Source organism: Hylaeus volcanicus, chromosome 2, assembly GCF_026283585.1.
Source record: "Hylaeus volcanicus isolate JK05 chromosome 2, UHH_iyHylVolc1.0_haploid, whole genome shotgun sequence".
Taxonomy (NCBI): Eukaryota; Metazoa; Arthropoda; class Insecta; order Hymenoptera; family Colletidae; genus Hylaeus; species Hylaeus volcanicus.
Window position 1 is genome coordinate 6,329,785 of NC_071977.1, and position 20,248 is coordinate 6,350,032.

Below are 20,248 nucleotides of genomic sequence, written 5' to 3' on the forward strand. Positions count from 1 at the left end.
AGGCGCATATTATTCTTGGATACCTGGGACTCGAACCTGGAGAGCTCATCGACGTATTGCAGGAAGGAGTCTAAACAAAGAATAAGGCACGGAGATTCGAACCCACGATCCTTTGATGCACAGCCGACCGCTACACGACTAATTCCGCACCCTAGCGAATAAGGCCCACTAAACCACGAGCACCCTCAGACAGGTGAACTCTTCGCGAACAAACGTTGTACAAGAGCAAACATCGTTCGAGTCGATTAAGAGGCAAAATACGAAGCCCATTGCACGAAATCAGAAGGAAGTGAATCAAAACACAGCGAGTATAGTTCCGCACTCCGACCTGAAGATCACGAATATGCCCACCCTCATATAGCGAACTATCAGTGGGGTGTTGACTCGGTATAATTAGCCCTGCCGTCGTTATCCGACGCACAAAGGATGGGTAGGTACTTAAAAACCCGTTAGACTCCAGGTTCCAGCAGTTGTCAGAATGTTTTCTCCTGGGTCGCTTTTCCTAACGTATGTAGTTCCACCAGGAGTGCGAGACACGGAATGCAACATTCGATGCACAGCTTAAGCAACTATTATACTTGGGGATGATGATTCCACCTGGAAAATTACGGAAAAATTTTTGAAGATGGCGACAAACATTTTCTCTGCTATGGAAACCGCGTGGCAACCGAACTAGATCAGATGTGGATTACAAAATACTTAAGGACTGAGAACGATCGCATTCCAGGCACATTTGACCGGCACGATCCATCGAAGAACTCGAGCGACGAGAAAGAATCGTCGTCGTTTTCGAGAAATATTCGTTTTCGAAAATATTGGGACAAAACGGATGTTTCTTCGAATGTCTGCCGATTAATAAAAAACCCCCCTCGCAGGCGAACCTCATCCATTCTTCCGAAAGGTATCTTCCTTACTAGCGCACACACACAGGCCTGGGTTCTTATAAATTCTGGTAGACAGCGCCCTGAAGCGTCGCCCCTCAACCCCCGAGCGCTCCCAGCTCTTTCACGAGTCGATATTCCTCCAGGAAAGACCGGGTAGCCCTTTCGATTTCGCACCGCAGACGGGGAGAATTCTTATCTAGGTTTCTTCTTTACGATGAACGTCAAGAATTGAACAGGATGCTCCTGTAAATACCATTCTTTCCGCTGAAACGTAAGATTGGTCTAATTTTTGTGCAATAAAAATACTTTTGTCGTAAAATTCCTCTCATTGAACCGCGCCACTTTCTCGGAAAACTCGTTTTGCGATTTTGATACCGGAGGAAATGTTTCGAGTGATAAAGTTAGATGGAGCACGCTCTCTATTCGGCAGTGTACGTGCAACGTCGCGAATCCCTTTGAAATTGATATCTCTTTTCATTCGAGTTGTCAAAAGGAAAAGATATCGAACTAGGGTTCTACCGATATACCTAACTGATTTTTCCTCCTTCGCAGACAATTGCCGTCGAGGAACAACGGCGGAAACGTGACGATTGCGTGCGGCGGGGTTACATGCGATGGTTCAAAGGGGAATCGTTTAAATAACTCACTGGGAAATCTCTCGATACCGCCCCACAGTGGCCGTTTCACGCGCGAAAACGCTCCAGCCGTTCCGTGCCGTTTAGTTTACAAATACAAACCACGGGAAAAGTTCGATATTTCGGTGGTCGAACAGCCGCGTCGCGTTTACTTAGTTCCTGGGCCGATTCGAGTGCCACGAAACACGGGCGAAACAGGAAAAATTAGAGAATCGAAAAGCTTGCCACGAGCCCTCGAAACTGACATTTGAGGGACTCGTGAGACGGTTCATGGAACTCAACCCCTAAATCAAGGGGATTTTTTCCTATGAAAAAGGATTCTTTATGTAAAAGGTGCGTTCCCGTTCAATGCACTATAACAAAGATGCCATGTGTTAATTCTTTTTTCTTTTGCAGTGGACCTCCCCAATCTCCAGGGGGTTGTGGGACCTCAGTTTGAGAAGCGCTGTCCAGAGGGTAGTTTGGGGGAGCGTTCGACGCGTCGGGAGGTCGGTTGAAAGCGGAAGCGAAATATCGAAGAGATTCGCGCGGAGGGCGCGAGAGGGCCAGGCATTTTTGAAAGGTTCGCGTGACCAGGTTGGTCGATGGGGTGGCGCCGAGGGAACACGGTCGGTGGAGAAGGTGGAGGAGGAAGAAGAAGAAGGAAGGTCGGTCCCTCTGCCTCCTCCTGGAGGCAGAACACGCCAGGTTGAACAGAGACGTAGCCAGGGGCCGAGAAAGAGAAAGAGAAAGAGGGTGCAGAGAGAGGGTGGGTAGGTGGTCGACGTTGGTTCTGGGGCCGCAGATAGAGAGAGAGCGTGCAGGGGAAGGCTCGCGGATCGATTCAGCCGCTCGAGTCGAGTTGAGACTATGCTTCGGGGCTGTACCGTGCTATGTGGCCCTCTCTACGTATGCGCCGTATCTTCTCTTGGCCGAAGTCGCCTCTTTCTCGTGTCGTCGTGTGTACTCTAAGGTTACGTGCGCGATACCACACGGAAACGTGTGTACACACGCCCGCGCGTGCCGAAAGAGCAACGGAGAGTTAGGATTATTGGACGGGACGGAATAACGAAACGGCACCGCGAAAATTTTCGAATTTTATCCAATCGTGGATCTTCGACTTTTTGCGGGGGCGAATCTTCGTCGAGAATAAGTCGACACGTGTTCGATCATTTTTGCCTTTGGAACTTGTGGTCGATGACGGGAACGTTTCAAATTCGAAAAAGATAGACACCTCGTTTATTAGATTGGATTTTATGCATTTATGGCGTAGAAGAGTGCAAAAAGTATATGGTAAACTTTTTCAAAGTACATATATGCACCTATGCAAAATGAAATATTTTACATTACCATAATTTATGAAATATATTCTACATACACCGCGTATGTTCTCCGCGTTTGCATATGCCATAAATACGTAAAATCCGCGGCGCGGTAATTATTAATTTGTGTGCGTGTTGTAAACTCCAAACGAATTAACATACACGAAATTTTTAAAAGTAAATCCCCCTTGTTCTCGGAGCCTTTTGTACGAAATACTACTTTAGAAACTTGGCGCAATTAATAAACCCCATCGTAGTTGAACTGTCCAATAATCCGTATACTGAACGTAACGAGATGTTCCTCTGTTCTATAATTATAAAATAATATCGATCGTGGGTGGATAACTCGAGTTCGCGTAGTCGAATCCGCGATCGTTTTTATCGTGGCAAAAAGGAAATAAAGAGAGCCGCGATCGCGAACAATTATTCGAGGAGAGGAGGATCGGCGCGACGAGAGAAAAAAGAACAAAGACAGAAGGGGAAAGCGAGAGGCGGTAAAAAATCTCGCTCTTCGGCTTTTATGGAGCTTAATTCGACGCCATTAAGTTTTAATTGGCCGCGTTTAATCGATCCGCCGTTTTAATGTCCCCTGTAACCGTCCCCGAAATATATAACGGCGCCGCGGCAAACCATAAACCCATATATCGTATGAATAACAATCGCTTGGGTCTCGATTTCACCGGTTTCAATTTGTATTCGTGTAAAAGCGGTACGAACTGTATCAACGTCCGGCCAAGCTTCCGCTGTTCCACGATTTTTGATCCCAAGCCATTCACGAAACCAAAACTCGTCGAAATTTGGTCTGAAAATATGGCCGCGTGTCAAGTAATTTTCCCTAAAGTCATCGGATCGGTAACGATGAATCACAAAGTGACATTAGCGATCGAAAGTGACTACAGAATTTTGTATGGACAGGTCTATTTTTGGACTCCCACGCCTGCACTTTGGCAAACAGTGCTCCGATACTCTTCCATGGAATCGACTGGATTTTTGCTCGCGTTTGCTGCGGCTCGACGGAGCACGAGAATGAAACGCGAGCAGCGAATGCGAGACAGGACCTCGGAGACGGTTTCCAACGCGGAGGATTGCGAAAGGACGAAGGAGAATCGCACGGTAACGCGGCCAGACGAAGAGGAACGAGGCCAAGGGATAAAGAGATGAGAGAGCGAGAGAGAGAGCCACGGACATAGACACGGTGGAAACAGAGGCACGATCTCTCGCCTTCGTAAGCGCCTCTGTCAACTGTATGTTCGCCGTTGGCTCCGCGGTGCATCCGCATTGCTCACGAGCTGCAGGGCCCCTTCATGCCTCGCGTCCCAGCCACGACGCGCGACTGTGTGTTCGCGGTACATGCCGTTTGTCACCATTCAAGACGCTGACGCCGAATGCCGTGCGAGCCTCGCCTCTACGTCAAGATTCTCCACAAGTCGCCCACTGCACGGGGAATAACAACGTCCTAGTAGCTGGAAAGATCTCCCACGCGAGATACCACGGTCCTCTGTCGCGTGGACGACGTCGATGATCGTCGACCAATGGACTTATCCGAAGCGGTCGGTGGATCCAACCGCAAACCGCGAGCTGATCGCGTTTCGTTGCGCCAGAGAATTGTATTTTCGAGATTGAACGAACGTAGGTCGATTTTTTGGTTCTGAGGTTGATAGGAAGGACGGGCAATCGGTTCGATTAAAGGAGCTTTCGAGAAGAAGTTTTAGGAGCCTTTAGACGGTTCGGTCAGGTGACTCAAATGTAAAGCTTGACGATTTGTGTATTACTTTTAGATTGTCATCACAGTTCTCGTCGAGTCTTTGCACTGTCCGAAAATCACCGACAGAAGCCGCTCCGATGCCCGGCGGCGACCAGTCGATTCCGAGGTAAACTATTTAAAAATAGTGGCAGTTGGTACTTTGTCCCGAGGATATAGTTGAATGCGCGACGAGACAAAGGGTGTATCGTTGATCCAATAGAGTCCTTCTGGCCGGCAATCTGCGCGAGTGCGCGGTATCTTGCGAAATCAACGAGATTATCCTTTAACAGGAGCCAGGGACGACCATCTGTTAAGTGTCCTCATCCACATTGGATTCGTCCCTTAAGGGGCATATGCTTACGATGGCAAAAGAATTATGTGAAAATTTTAAACAAAATTAAAGGAAGTATGGAACCCTAACGGAGGATGAACGTTTGAACGATGAATGTTTGAACGATGAACGTTACCTAGAACTGGCAACGAAAAGTATTTTGAAATAATAATGAATATTTTTCAATTATTCCACCGAAACAGTTGACAGAGAAAAGGCATTCTCCCAATTTTCTAGACGGACGTCGCGTCGTTCCCCATTCGTCGGTAGCTTCGCATGGTTGCGGATTATTGGAGACTTGCGAAACCGATAACGTCGTTATCCGCGATAATTATCGCCCCGATCGGGGAACTGATTCACTGCGCGGGTAAAAATCCTCTCCCGTCGCGTTTCAAGTAATTTCAGCCGGTGGGTTCTGTACGTAGTTTCGATAATTAAAATTTCCCATGCGCCGTTTGACCGATCGCTCGCGATAATCCAATTTCTGCGCGCGGCACGATTTGCATCGGTCCCCGCTCGTTGGTATTCCGATCGGCGGCCCGTCGAGCGATGTTGCTTCTAATAATGCGTCGTCCCTCAAAAATCTAGTTACCAAGAATAATGCTAGCGGTGAAATCGTTAGCAAATTTTAATTGTCACCGAGCTGAAGTATAAAAGATTTCACGCTTGGGAAGGTTTTACTCTGGCTTGGTTAAGAGTAGCAAATAAATACGAGAGACGAAAACGTTCTCTCTTGAATGGTATATAAGATAAACCAAGCAAATTGGGTTTCAGAAGTTCGATGTATCGTAACTCGAGGCAATTTGGCCTTTGTTTATCAATATTCTATTAATGCACTGGGTTGTGCTCGAGAAGACAATATCTGCAGGAGGCGTGCATCTGTCGCAGTTACGTAGCGGCGAGATCGCACGAGGACCAGAGATCACGTCCGTCATATGCAATAACGTTAAGATAACGCGAGCTTTATGGTGGCACGTATCTCCTGATCACAGCGCGCGCCTCGCGAACCTGCATCGTGATTTTCGTGATAACGCGAGACACCGTGTCCGTGCGCGGCGACCAGAGTCGTTTCACCGGCGACGGGATATTTATTTCCTAAATCCAACTAGACCGTAACCAGCCGAGTTATAACCAGCCGGCAAATTGCCGCTCGAACGCGAAAACTTGCAAAAATTCCGATGGCGAGCAAGCTGCTGGAAATCTAATAGCTAAACGCTTGGTAAATCCCGTTAGGGGTGATTCATTTTCGGCTACGAAGATGGCCTCTTTATTTACAGGGGCACGAGTTTGTGGCTTGATTCCTTCGAGTAAAGGAAGTTAACAGAGTCGTTTCTTAATAAAAATGTAGACTCTCAACATACCTGTCTGGCGATGCAGCGATTCGCACAGCGTGGATCTGCGCGTTCGTGTCCCTCGTGCCCCGAAAGCCGCAACTACACTGAAACAAAAAACATCGGAGAGGCCACGTGAAAAGAAGGAAAATGGTGCTCCGGTCCGGGCCGACCGGAAACATTGTGCCGCTGGCAATAACGGAACGTTAAAAAGCGACGATCCTGGCGACGTTGTACGTGTGCGCGTCTGCTTGACGAAGTTAATAAATGTTAACGTGGCGCAACAGTTTTGAATGGGCTTGAACGCTCTTTTATGTTACTGCGGCTTTGTGCCGGGGTGTCGTTCTGTCGCGCGGCCTCGCATTCACCGCGGTAACAAGCCATAAGCAGTCGACTAAACTAGCCCTATTGAGATACTTGAAAAGTAATCTAGCAGGGATTGACCCTGTTGCTCGCTTGCTATTTGTAAGCGGGTTTTTCAATGCGCCATCCACGAATTCCGTTAGCGCGCGTTGGCCTGACGGTGGGAACGCCTCGAGTCTAATTTCTTTTCTTTTTATTATCGCTTATGCGAAAGGAGAACCCTCGGGAGTAGATAGACTGGATCTTTTGGTGCGGACTGACATTGGTTGGCAACGAGGTTTGTACGATCAGAGAACATTGAAAGCAGTAATCGACGGAAACGTCGAGAGGAACGATGGTCGTCAACCTCTATTAAGAGTTGACGCTGGAAGAAAGAAGAAGCTTCATTCGAAAACAAAGTACAAGAAGTAATAGCATCAATCTTAATGATAGTTCTTCCAACAAAGTTGGCCGAGTCTCCGTCCCACATCGTCGCTGAACTAACTCCGTAGTACAATGACGACTTTCGTGGAATGAAATGCCTATTAAAGTCCTTGGCGAAGCATTTGTGTAACTGCACGTAAACTGTTGAATGTAATTGACGGCAGATGGTTCCAAATCAGAAGCAAAAGTTCTTTCGGTTTTATCATCAGTAAAGATTTATATTCGCCGAGCTTTATTCGCGCTTTATATTCGTCACCTTTCGTCGACCGGAAAAGATGGAGTAGCGTTTATGGCGCGCGGGAAACGGATACGATGGAACGAAAAGATAATCGTAGGACCCCCGCGGAGTGTTCGATTACGACGATTACGATGCCGCGTTCGAGTACGCGCGTAACCATGAATAATGCAAAACACAAAGACGGCGTGATGCACGATCGGTCAAGTAGCATGCTAAACGGAATGCGAACGAGGAGCAAGCAGGAAGTGTATAACAATGGCGGACCACTCCGATTCGACGTACAGTTTGATTTTAGCATACAATACGGTATACTCAAACTCCTCGAGCTAGCATAACCTTTTCGCAGCTTCGAGCGGACGTCCAAGTTTACTCGTTCTCGATACAAACTATTCTAAACGCGTCGCGTTCGATTGCTTCGCGTTAACCCTCCTGTTTTGGTTTCAATTCACCAATTTCAGGCGAGAGCAGTGTCGATGAGGATCCACGATGGAGAATATCAAAGAAATTTGACAAAAGTCGTGGAAGTTTTCGGAATGACTCGTTTTATCGGTCGACGAGTCAAAGCTCCGATTCGGGACATTGACTTCAAAAGAAAAGGCGATTATGCGATCGGCGATGTACTCGATCGGAAAGACAGGAAGAGCGACAGGGTGCAAATCCTTGAAACGAAGTTCACCGAGCCGAAAGGGTACACAAATTCGATCCCCGAAAATCCATTCTTCGCGGAAGCGTCGCCTTGGCGTTTCCTCGGCTGAACGAGCAGTGGTATTCGCCAGAGATACGTTTAACGCGTCCCCTAATGGCTCGTTACTATCAATGCCGCCGCAATCCGTATCGGAGACCAACTTGCCTGCCGCGTTTCCTTCATTGTGCCATCGGTAATGCGTCCTCTGCCTCCAGTCCCCCGCTCAAACGAGGCCTCAACCTCTGCGTCTCGATAAGGATGACGGTTGCATCCGGAGACAGAATCGGAAGCCTAATAGCGCGTGCGAACAATGGACGCGCGTCGTCATCAGTGCTACTATTGCGGAAAGTAAATTGCTGCGGCGAACGCCCGTCTTTGTCGATGGAAGATTAGACGGCGGCGTAGGTTCCCCCCCCCCTGGCGAACAATTAGGCTCGTTTCTTTCCTCGTTTCTTCGCATATCTTGATTGAACCTATCTATCTCGAGTGACTTTTATTTTTTTATCGAGAACGTAAGAAAATAAAATGATTTACTCGTAGCTTATTCAAGGCTCATACCTTCCTCCTCTTCGACGGAAACAATTACGCTTACGCGAGTCTCCAAATCTTCAAGATTTACACTGTTTATGCGAAACTGTTTATCGTCTACGTTCCCCGTGAATTTGCGCCCAAAGACCTTTTCGGCAGCGATACCATAACCAGTTGACTCTCTTCGTAGCCTGGGAGGCAGGTTTCCCGCGAAAGCTTCTTAGAAGATTCTTAGAATAATATTCTCACTTCGTTTAACGAGAAATCAACAGACGGAACTGGCGCAGCAGCCAGTTAATTTCCCGTTTCGCTGACTCAAACGGTGCATGCCGGAGGAACGAGTCGGGAATTCTTAAAACGAGCTTCCTTCTTCGATTCAAAGAGGGGTGGGAGGAAGATTGTAACGCACCTCGGATATCTCTCAATGCCCGTCAAATTCAATTAGGATCGTCTTGGCGAATGGGTAAAAGACGGCTTATTTCCTTGGAAGATGGCTGTCAGCCAGGGGGCATTAAGATGATGAAAAACCGGTCAGCTATTATGACTGGAAACGAAGCCGCGCGGTTGCTGGTTAAACAAACGACGCTCCTCCACTCGTCGCGAAAGGGTGAAACGCACCCCTGGTGGCAGCAATAATAATCGTCGCGTGGCGAAAAGGGGTGCCGCGTGCTCGTCCGTGTTTCGACGACCAGGCTGCCGTTATTAATAGAGAACGAAACAATTTCGTAACGTGGCCCGGCTTATTATAATCCCGTCTTTATACACTATGCGCGCGTGGATCCTCTCGCTCCGTTGCCAACCCTTTCCCACCGCGTGGCCTTCCCTCTTGCGTTCCTTTCTACCAACCCTCGCGACACCAAGGATTATCGTGTGCGCTCTCTCGAGGTCACCGAATTATATCCCCCTCCCCTCTGTCACCTGACGAGACCAGGAGGGTTCCTTTCTTCGGTTCAGCGAGCCAACAGGAATGCTCGTTTCACGCAGACCCGGAACAACCAGTTTTTCGAGACAACTAAGCGATACACCCTGAAGAGCTTCGAGCTGGTAATCTGGGAATCTGGGTTAGGCAATAACTTTTTCAAAAATTCCTCTTATATCAATTGAATCCGTAGTTCTACGGTTCTACTCGATGCGCTATCAAACTGATTACGTCGCCAGGTTATCTCGAAGCTGAACCAAACGTATCCAGCTGTCGAGTAGTTAATTAAATTATTTCATTATTAATCGACTATTAACCGAATCCAAACGAAACCGCGATTATCCAAAAACGGATCAAGTAGCTGATTGGCGCTGCATAATTAATAATCTAATTAAGCGACGGACTATGGAGCTCCGTCTCTCCCGATTATTTCAGCTCCGCGAGAATCAAAACTGGAAATCGCTGAGCTCTCGCGGATGCCTTGGAGGCATTCCGGCGATTTTCTCGCTTCTGGAAATACTCTCTAAACGAACGTTCTGACGCGTGTCGTAATTACCATATTTTGCGTTAGAACGTGACGCGTAACATGTTACAGAATAATTTGGAATTTCGATTTGCTGTCGAGATGAATGTAACATCGACGTTCGACCTGTTTGACAGTAGTATCTACGCGCGTGCGAGGCGTTGCGTGGACGTGGCGAATTAAATGTAAATCCTACCGCGTCAGGAACAGAGGAAGAGATATTTTGACCGAAGACTTATTGATCGCAGACACAAAAGTTCCTCGAAAAAATTCGATAATGGAAATAACGTTGATCACAAGGGTGGCAGTTTGAAACTAAAAATCGTCCAGCGGAACCTTGGTTAAATGCATCGTCGCTCGAACCGTCAAAGGCACTCGGATTTTCGCGATACTTGTCGCTTATCTTCGTCCATCTGATGGCGGGTAGGACGTATCGGCTGGCAATCCATTAGCGTAGATCCCATGCGTGACCACGGACGAGATCGTGTGGTCGGACCAGGAATCATGGCTGATCCAGAATCCTGAACGTTCTGGTTTCTGCCGCGGCCAGTCACTCCCCCGCCATCGACTCCCTGTTCAAATATTTAAGGCGCGGAAGTACGATACGTACGATGGGTAGTAGCGCAAAAATCGACCCTCGACGATTGCACGTTAAAAGTTAAACAGGTGATGTCAAAATTTTACGCGTTAGTTGTTGGCTGCCTTCGAGTAGAATAACTCGTAACGTACGTGTTAGTTGTTAGAGAAAATGTAGCACTCGAGACATCGCGAAGGGTAAATTCTGTTCGGTTTTCGGCACCCTGGAAAATTCATCTCACCGAGAATGAGCGTGCAGACTCCGAGAACATTCATCGTCGCCAGGCTGCCAGCAAACGCGAGCCAGCAGGTTTCACTGACCTCCTGGAATTTTCCTAGACAGACCTAAAGCCATCAAACCCGAATGCCTGACTCCTCGGATGCGGGGGGCCTCGCACCGACGAGCTTCCATGGATTTGCCCGAGAATGTTTACCTAGTAGACCGAAGTCGAAGGGAGATGAAGGATTAGAGACGGGTAGCAAGGTGTCGGTCGGTTAACCCGAGAAGTCGGTGTGAAACTCGACGTCGGCGAGGAGGAGACGAGCCTTCCGGAGTCAGCAGGTGCGCGAAAGCCCACCAATACTAAATTACGCGATATTATGATAACGGGGAAGTTCGCTTGTCTTTGGGGTTAGGATACGAGAGAGCGTCTGAATGCCGCTCGACGGAGTCGAAAGCTTTGATATAATTAACGAGGGGAAACGCTGATAACGCCGGCCAGCGAATCTACCTCTTCCCTCGAGTGGAACCTCCTCGATCGTGGATCGAAAGGTTCGACAAGTCGACGGAGTAATGTCAAGGAAAGATTCGAAACTCTGATCCTGCTTTTCGATACGAAGATATTCGTAAAATGAACACGACATCCTCTAGGTTCGTAAATACTATAAACAACGAGGACTGGATTCTTTGAAATTTCGGGCACGAACACGATCGTAATAATCAAACGTCGGTAATTTCCAACGACGCGCTACACCAACACCGTCGCGTTCTCTTATTGCATTCTGGAGGATTCAATTCGGAATGTTAGTTAACTAAGTTTACCCAGTACACCAAAGGCAATGACTCGGGCGGCGCTCGCGAGGTGGGGCGAACGAGGAAAGACGAAGTTCGTGTGACGGTCGACTGACCCCGAGAAATCAACGTGAAACTCCAACTTGGACTAAGCAGATGTTCCGCCAGATAGGGTCGAATTTCAGAATCAGAGATTTTCATTAAGGCGCATTAAAGATTCGCCGGTGCTTGCATATTAATTGCAACCGGAAAGCTCGCGTTTTGGGGGCTAATCTCTGCTTTTACGCGAATTAAGAACGCCAAGGCCACGAAGACCTCTCCGCTTTTGAAATTCGTTCGTCGCGATAATGTTATGAGATGGCGAGGTTGGATATACGCAAGGTACATACGCAGATATGTTATTCGACTCCATGGTCGACGGAACATCGTAAATCATCCTGTGCGTTGCTGCAACACGGCTACTAGGATTAACTCGTATAATATTCATCTACCTATAGAACACTGTTATATTGCAACATTAAGAAACATCGAGAAACTACATCCATAACGATGCTATCTTTCACAGCCAGAAAAGTTAAACTTCAACGTCTGCCTTGGTCAGCACAGTCGTCCGATTTACATATCATCGAGCCACTACAAGTCTAGAGAGAGTCGAATGGGGTAACATTCCACTTGAATCTATTCAAATGTTGTATGCATCTAGTCCAAGCACGGGACTTGTATTACAGGTTAATGGTGGCCCGATGCCATAATGAAACTTTTGTTGAAGCAAGTTAACAAGCGCCGTACAATTTGTAACGGAATTTCTAATTAAACAGTGTTAATAACCATCGTCTAAATTGTGTCACGAGCTCAAATTGCGATAGGGAATCGGTCAGCATCAATTTTCGATTGTACGCTGAAGCAATGCTTAAATTGCGCCTTGCCTTCGTGCTTTTACGTCCGCCAGCTTGCCCCCTGTTTACCATTTTGCAAAAGGGAACGTCTCGTGTCTTACAATTACCGACGCACGCTGTCGACTCCCTTACTGCGCGCGAATGCCCACGAATTCACAGACGCCAGTCGTGACCCGGCAACTGAAGGTCTAACTACCGCCTCGTCGGATGCATTCGAGTGTGCGACACTGAATTGCATTCAGATATAATTACCGATGCTTCAGCGAGCATCGCGCGCCATTAGTTACAGATGCTGGCGCGAGCAATAAATTACCATGATAAACACACCGACTGATTCATCATACTTATTCAGCGGAAGAAGGTGAATTAACGTTAATTTACATCGGCCAATAATAATCTCCTTAAGACGTTTCTCGATCCTTTCTGCGGATGATATTTTCATTAAAACTCGCGCTTCAGGGTATGGGCATCAAAGCACAGTAAACACGGAGTTTAATTCACTAACAATAATGTGTTTGATTCAATTTAATAATGTGTTCTTTGAAGGCGAGCTGCAACAATTTACTCGATCCTCCGTATGCATTTTCTTTGGTCTACTTATTAACAGCCGAAATCGTACTCTCCTACAGGTATTTTCTGCGAGTTTAAAGAACAAGTTTTCGACAATGTACACATGTTAACGAAACGATTGACATTAATTTAGTAATTTCAACAAATACTGCAACAAAAGAGCACGGGACCAGCCTCTTGGTAAATTTCGCAAGACGTTCGAGAGTTTAATCGAAGCGTGTCCCCGTAAGTTCTTTCGTTCGGCAATTATAAAATCTCCTCCGACTATTCTCTATCGAAAGTAAAAGAGCAGCCGGGATTTCGCAGCGCTCCGAGCTGGCTGGGATCGAATAATTAAACGAATCAACGGGCGTTGCACTCGTAAAAGAAGAACATTATCGCATCTATTCGCCGGAAGTCACGGGAAAATCGACAACCGTGAAACGTCGGGCAGAGGTTGGATCGTTAGAGAGTTGGCCGTGCGTTTGGTCCCGCCGACATGCTCGCATCCAGCTCGTTCCTCTAGCGCAGTGATTCTTAACCGCCGTGCCTACAGTCTAATAAAGGACCCAGACGGTATAGAAAAATTGAAACGTCGAAAATATGTTTCTATCTGACGAGAGAAGCTTACCAGTATTCAAAAAATGCGGTCCCAGTATCGCAAGGAGTTCGATTAAACTATATATAATATCCACGCCTCTCATACCTAACAATAAGGAGTCAAACGAGAACACAAATCGTAGAGTACGGATTTGGTCGTGTAGGTAAACACTCCGTGCCTTATTTTTCATTTAATATATATTTATATTTAAATTCCTGGCTGTACTATATTTTTTTTCCTGGGTTTATACTCCACCCGTTTATTCAAGACGAAAAATTGCGTCAGATTTTCCTCCCCTGCAAAAGACCAAGAATTTCCTCTTAAACCGCGGACTCCAAGAGGTTAAGAACCACTGCCCTGGCGAGATCGGGAGTGTATACACACCTGGCTCCGTGTGCACGTGGAGAGGGACGAGGAAGAGAGTGTCGGCTTCCAGAGACGTTCTAACCAAGATAAATTCGAGCGATTAAGGGCAAAAAGAGGCGAGGGGTGGAGAACAGCAGCGCCGAGCAGCCAGAGGCGGGAGAGGAAGTCCGACGCGGAAGGAGAATCGATAAGGAGTCCGGGGCCCATCGATGCCTCGAGAGACGATGCCAGCGGGGGTCGAGAAAGGGAGAGGGCGAAAAAAGTCCCGTGTCCAAAAGGAAACGAATAATAAATTTCCCTTCGGACCGTAAAACAAAGCCACCTCCTGATCCGCTAAACCGACGGGATAAAACGCGTCTGCGGGGTTTCCTAAGGGGCGGAGCTGTCCAAGAAAAGCGACGGGCGGTGAAACGCATCGGTAATGAAGCGACAGTAAAAACAATCGTCCACGAGAAATCGGATCGGAAAGAGGGGAGACGGAGACTTGGAAACTGGAGAAGCGCGAAGTGATCGAACGGAGAGACTTGGGGGATGATGAGGTAGCCAAGGAAAGCCGGGGGGACACTCCAGAAAAGAACACCAGGACTTCTTTACGAGCTTTAGCAGGTTAACCCGTTTGCACCAGATCGCGATAAAATGGTGATCGAGGGGTTACTACAGTTTCTGCTTTTGGTAAACGGAATACGTGAATACTTTGGTAATCAGTCAGTGGGTAATAAACAATTTTATTTTTCAACCCTTCAAGATCTGACACTCTGCGTAGCGTGATCATGTCTACAATTGAAAAAAAGAAAAATGGAAAGGAAGGTGATGTTTGACAACTAGCCAGATAGCCCTCCTCGTCAACATGAATTATACAAGCCCCAAAATCGTAGCGAATTGGTAACGATCCCCTTCTAAGAAAGGTCCAAGGCAACCAGACAGTGAAACGCATTTGCGATGAATAGCCAGTGGAAGCAATCTTGAAAAACAATCGTGGAAGAGAAATCGGATAGCAAAGAAGTTGGAAAGCCTGAAGAAGTGCGAGGTGGCTGAACGAAGAGGCAAGGAGCATCGATGATGAGGCGGTAGCCGCGAAAGCTAGAGGGACCCCGAAGAAAAAGGCGAACGGCGACTCGGGGTGGCGTGGGGGCGTGGGAGGGCGAAAAGAAGCCCAGAAGAAGACGTAGCATCGCGGGGAGTAAATAAAATATTCAGGAAGCCCAGGCCCCGGGGCGTTTGTTCGTGGATGCAGGGGTGTCTGGCCGACGCGGTGGACGAGGGTGAAGTCGGAACGAGGTTGAGGGTGGGGCAGCGGTTGAGTGGAACGAAGAGGATGCTCTGGACGAAGGAGGAACCGGCGGCCACATATACGGGACTCCGGCGCGGACTACGAGGCGGTTTTATCCCGTGGGATTCAACGTGGACGGTGGAACGGGCTGCTCGCGGAGGAGTATTGCGGGTGTTGGCGTAAGCGTGTGCACCCCTGCCGAGTTTCGCGACCAGGAATCCGCACCTGCCTGCTGAAACACCTCCGTAAGCCGACCATAGTCTAGCACCGATTTCTCGGCTCGAATCTACCACTCGTGGACTCTTTCATCCCTTCAAGAGGGCGACTTTGGTCTTAACCAGGGATGAGGATCCTGAGGTCTCTTCAGGTGTTATGTGTCAGCCTTCCGGTATACTTCCAACTTTGTCAGTACCCATAAATATTCGTACCCTCTGTGTTTATTGAAGGGATTTGTCTAAACGAAATAATAGGTTCGATGTTTCCAAATAAATTGTTCATTATATAGACAAGTGTGAAGTTTATCCATATATATATTTATAATGAAACATTCATTTGAACACATCATACCTATTATTTAATTTAGACAAACTTCTTTAATAGGCATAGAGGGTACGAATATTTATGAGAAGGACTGTATATTACCTTCTTGCTAGTAGCATCGAATTCAACAACTGTACCGTGATCCCCACCTAGCCAAGCGACACCAAAACTATAACACACGCGCGTCTAACAGATTCCCAGGGCTAGCCTGTATCGCCAAAGTGAATCGATAAATCTAAAGACCTCCTTGGCGTTACACAGTCCAATTGGAGCCGCAACGGGATAAAATACCGAGCGTCCGCCCAGCAATATCCACGGCGGGCCGATCCGTCACCGTTCGAAGCCACTATTTCAAATTACAGGATTCCAACGGCAGGAATAATTCAAGCGTCGCTGTTCCTATTCCCGTCCATTAACTATTTATACGGGGCCAGAAGTAAAATAATCAAATATGCGGCGGTCGGAAGCGGCGCAAAATAAATTCCCCGAGATCGTATATCACCTTGCGTTGAACGGTGTAACTTCGTTACGCGGAGGCAGCCGCGAGCGACAGAACGCGCGGACAGGCGCGGGATTACGCTGGAACTGGATCCCTTCGGTCTCGCCGCGGACTTCTTCGTTAATTTTGCATCGAGCGTGTCCGCGAACGGTCCGATTCGTGGCCCGCGCGCAGCTACCCCGCTGAAAACGCGACACAGTGTTCGTTGTACCGGCCCTAATCCGCGACGAGGACGCCTGGCGATTTCGTAGGGAATTAATCGATCGGGAGGGGCAGGCAAATTCGTGCGCAGGTATTAAAGGATTTCCCCACGGTTCCTGATAATTCGATTGTACTCCCGCGTATACACAGGGCTAACTCGCTGCTGTACCGACGAACGCCCGAACAGAATGAATCAAATCCATGGTAAATTCCTGGTTACATGGGCGAGAAAAATGCTCGCCCGGGAGCCAGGACTCTCCTGGCGAGCCTCAAAATATTCTGCGTGGAAATTTCGCTGAAGCCTTTTGGACGTAGTAGAGGAAGAAACGTCAGCTTTAGATTGAGAAGAATGCAGAATGGTAAGGGAGGAGTATTACGAAGGCTGACTGATACATCTGACGCGGTACGGGCCGATACTACTTCCTGAGCTGCTCTCACTCGGTACTCGATCTTAACGCATTCGCGACCGGCAGATATTTTACGTTTCTAATACCGAATACTGACGAAAATAATAAAATTCTGAAGCTGGACATCACAAATTTTGTCATAACCAGGAATAGAATTCAAAGTGACGTGAATTCACGTTAGCAGTCATGAAGTGTTACCCATCAAAGTACACATCGAAAACTATTTTCCAGCGATATTTCTTGCAGAATATAATATATTTTTCAACTGGCCACGGTGATAGAAGGCACATCGCGAGGAGCCCTCAATGGAATTGCTCCCATCCAGTCGACTCTTTAGCCTCCTCGTCTACATTCGAAGCGTCGATCGAGAGCGATTGCAAACAGACGGAGGAGCATTTTTTGTCGCCTGGGCGTCGCGATCGATAATCGACAGACACCTTGACGCCCCCGAGAGAGGCTCAATTTGTAAAGCAGAATATCAGGGACAGCGTGGCATTAGGAAGCTTGTCGAAAATCGGCGACCTGGTCTTTATCCGCTTTGCGCTTTCGGCATCAGGAGAGCACGAAAGACGGTAATTGCTTTCTCCTGGGTCCCGTAAAGAAAATATTGTCACTGTCGTGGCCAAAGCGCGGTTGATGGCATAAATTTAGCATAGAGAAAAAAAATAGAGACGGTAATCGCCTTATCTTCCCAGGGATCCTGTGGGCGTCCCATCGACGGTGGACGTTCCTCTCCGATGCCGACGGCGAAATTCAACCGAGATTTTCCGTACGGTCGTCGGTTGGTTACGCTTCCCGCGGCAAGTCGCGTTGTTTACGTAGCCAAATATATGATAATGCATAGTAACGCGACGAATGAATATGTAACACCGCGACGGAACTTTAAATGATTGTTTGAACACGCCTGCTACCAGGAATCGGACAAACAACGAGAGAATGGAACGTGAAATACCATCCGAGGTTGCGGAGGCGTCCTTTGATGGAGACGTCTGATAATAATACTCTGCCTACCGCGAAAATAACATGTGCGACAACGGTGCTTGGAATAGACCACTGCTGAAACTTTTACATACAAAACTAACACAATTTTTGTGTACTGCGAGAATAGTGCAATATTTTATGAAAACATCTGGCTATGTACGATTAATATTTCAATTTGTTTTCACGATCTTTGTTCCGTCCAAAACGTGCTCGTTCGTGTAGTAAGCTTCCTTTGTTGGCCCGATATCCCGTGATCTCGAGGATTTCACGCTCGTTGACCTCTCGCTGATAAAAGTAGGAATAATCACGTGGATCCTCCGATAATTTGATAGAACACAGAAATCGTGCAAGTACGCGATACTCGCGCGATAATAGCGGATTATGGGCCTGCCACTCGAATAGAACACGCGCATGGAAAGGGGTGGAAATAAACGAGGAAGGAACGAATGCCCGCCGCGCTATGGCGGCTGCAAAAAAAAGAAAGTGGCATTCGCGTGGTTTCCTCGGTGAAAGAAAAGAGCAAACCACAGGGAACAAGACCCGAGGCACTCGGGGTAATAGGCTTAAGTTATTAAAAGGGAGTCATCAGGCGCGAGTATCGCGAAGCGTTGCCTCTTTTTCCGAGAGTTGCGCTCTTTTTCACGACCAACGCAGCTCTAAAGATCGCCGAAAGCCAGGATGCGACGCTTACGAATCCTTTTTCGACTATTTTCTTTAAACACTGCGTCGTTTTAATCGTCACCGAGGACTCCGAGGGATGATCGCGTAGTCGTAGACGTTGTATTTCTAACAGCCGTAACATGCCACGTAAAGTGACCTGTCGCGATGACGAATTAATTATGCGCTACGCGTGCGCTGCATAATTAGCAAGCCGGCGATACATACTTTGTTATCGCGGGCGTACAATGCATACGCATAACGATACAGAATAATCGTCGTTGTACCGGTCGATTGGGCCGGTTTACGGATGAAAATAAAACGGTAAACGGTGTGTTTCGATGGGCAATTATTGCTCCAAACATCGAATATACTAGTATTATTAACGCGGGCATCGCTCGAGGCAGTGGATTGCCGCTGCAGAGCTGCTGCGCGTTTAAACATTTACTCCTTCCCGAAGCTTCCCGAAAAGATGGCCATTATCGAGGAATTATGAATCGTGGGAGAATCGTTATTTAATTGTAGATCACAGAACAAAATTCGCGCGCGAATAGCATTGCGAGCGATCGATGGAGCAAGTCTCGTTCGCGAAGCGTGCCGAGAAGAAATCACCATAAACAACCTTATCTTCGATAACGACAAGAATTAATGCCTTTCCGCGAATAAGCAGCAATAAATCGCTGCTATCGTTTTTCCAGCAGCGGTGGCGGTAACGAACAGGGTCAAAGAAACTTCCATGACGCGTGCAACGATATCCTTTAATCTCGCCAACGTTTTATTTACCACTTTCAACGTCGCGAACCGACAAACGCGCTCGCTAACCGATCCCTTGATTTAGTGGATTTTCTGCACGGGCTTCTCCGCCTGGTAGCAAATACCCGAAGCGTAATAAATAACGGGAAGTAACGCGACGCACAATAGGAAAATGGTGGAATCAGTTGCGCCCGCGAACCGCGCGCACCAGCTTTGCCAGCGTGCCGCGATAAATCATTAACTCGAAGCCGGACCGCGTTAGGCGAGTGCCAAGGAATCGCCTCGATAAATCTTGTTTTCGATAATTGCAACGAAAGCGCTACTACCGCCACAGTATTAATAAATCATTCCGTTCTCTGGCCGGGAACTGGGACACCGCGACGTCCGCTCGATGAAATGAAAAATGACGGATTTTTCACGCGGAATCATCAACGTCGTCATCGTCTCACGATTAAATTACTCGGTGATCGATCGTTAACAGTTTATCTTTCCAGACTATTGTTTAGAATTCATTTGACCATTTGTCTCGTTCGAGTATTTTCGCAGAAATAATTTAAGACCTCTGCGACTTATTTTTATATCCGTGATGTGCGTTTCGAAAAAGTATGGGAACCACTGGTTTATGGGAATTTTTCCACGGTTGCACGTTTCACGCCGATTCGCATGCCAACCGTACGTTCCCTTTTTTGCTGCGTCTTGAAATATGCATCGAGAGATAAGTCGCAGGTGTGTTCGTGGTTACGGTCGCGAGAGGTTTCGTAAAACGCGCGACCGTGGTAAATGCACTTTTTACTGAAAAAAAACACGCACGCTGGTCGATCTAACGCAATCTAATTAAGATTAATATTCTTAACGAGACGCGAGTCACGCCATGATTCAAAACTCGCTACAACAAAGAAATATGTATATATATTCCTCCGCGGAACGTCATGTCTGGGAACACGGTAGCAATTTAGAGAATTCCCGCTATCCGCGGTGGATGAAGGAGACAACAGAGGGGAAAGGAAGTACACGAAACGTTTTTGCGTGGTTTCA

General features: G+C 47.5%; 1 protein-coding gene across 3 annotated transcripts in view; it reads right to left on the reverse strand.

Moving 5' to 3' along the window:
- The window catches only part of LOC128872615 (uncharacterized), a 273,873-nt gene that overhangs the window by 204,399 nt on the left and 49,226 nt on the right, over positions 1–20,248 (reverse strand). Inside the window, exons 1-2 of one of the 3 annotated variants that reach the window (XM_054115479.1) lie at positions 16,218–16,267; positions 6,257–6,333 (exon numbers count right to left, since the gene is read on the reverse strand). The gene's annotated coding sequence lies outside the window, so the exon portion shown is untranslated. Of the gene's footprint in view, positions 1–6,256; positions 6,334–16,217; positions 16,268–20,248 lie in introns of those variants that run through there. The other 2 variants (XM_054115480.1, XM_054115477.1) reach the window with 2 other exon arrangements.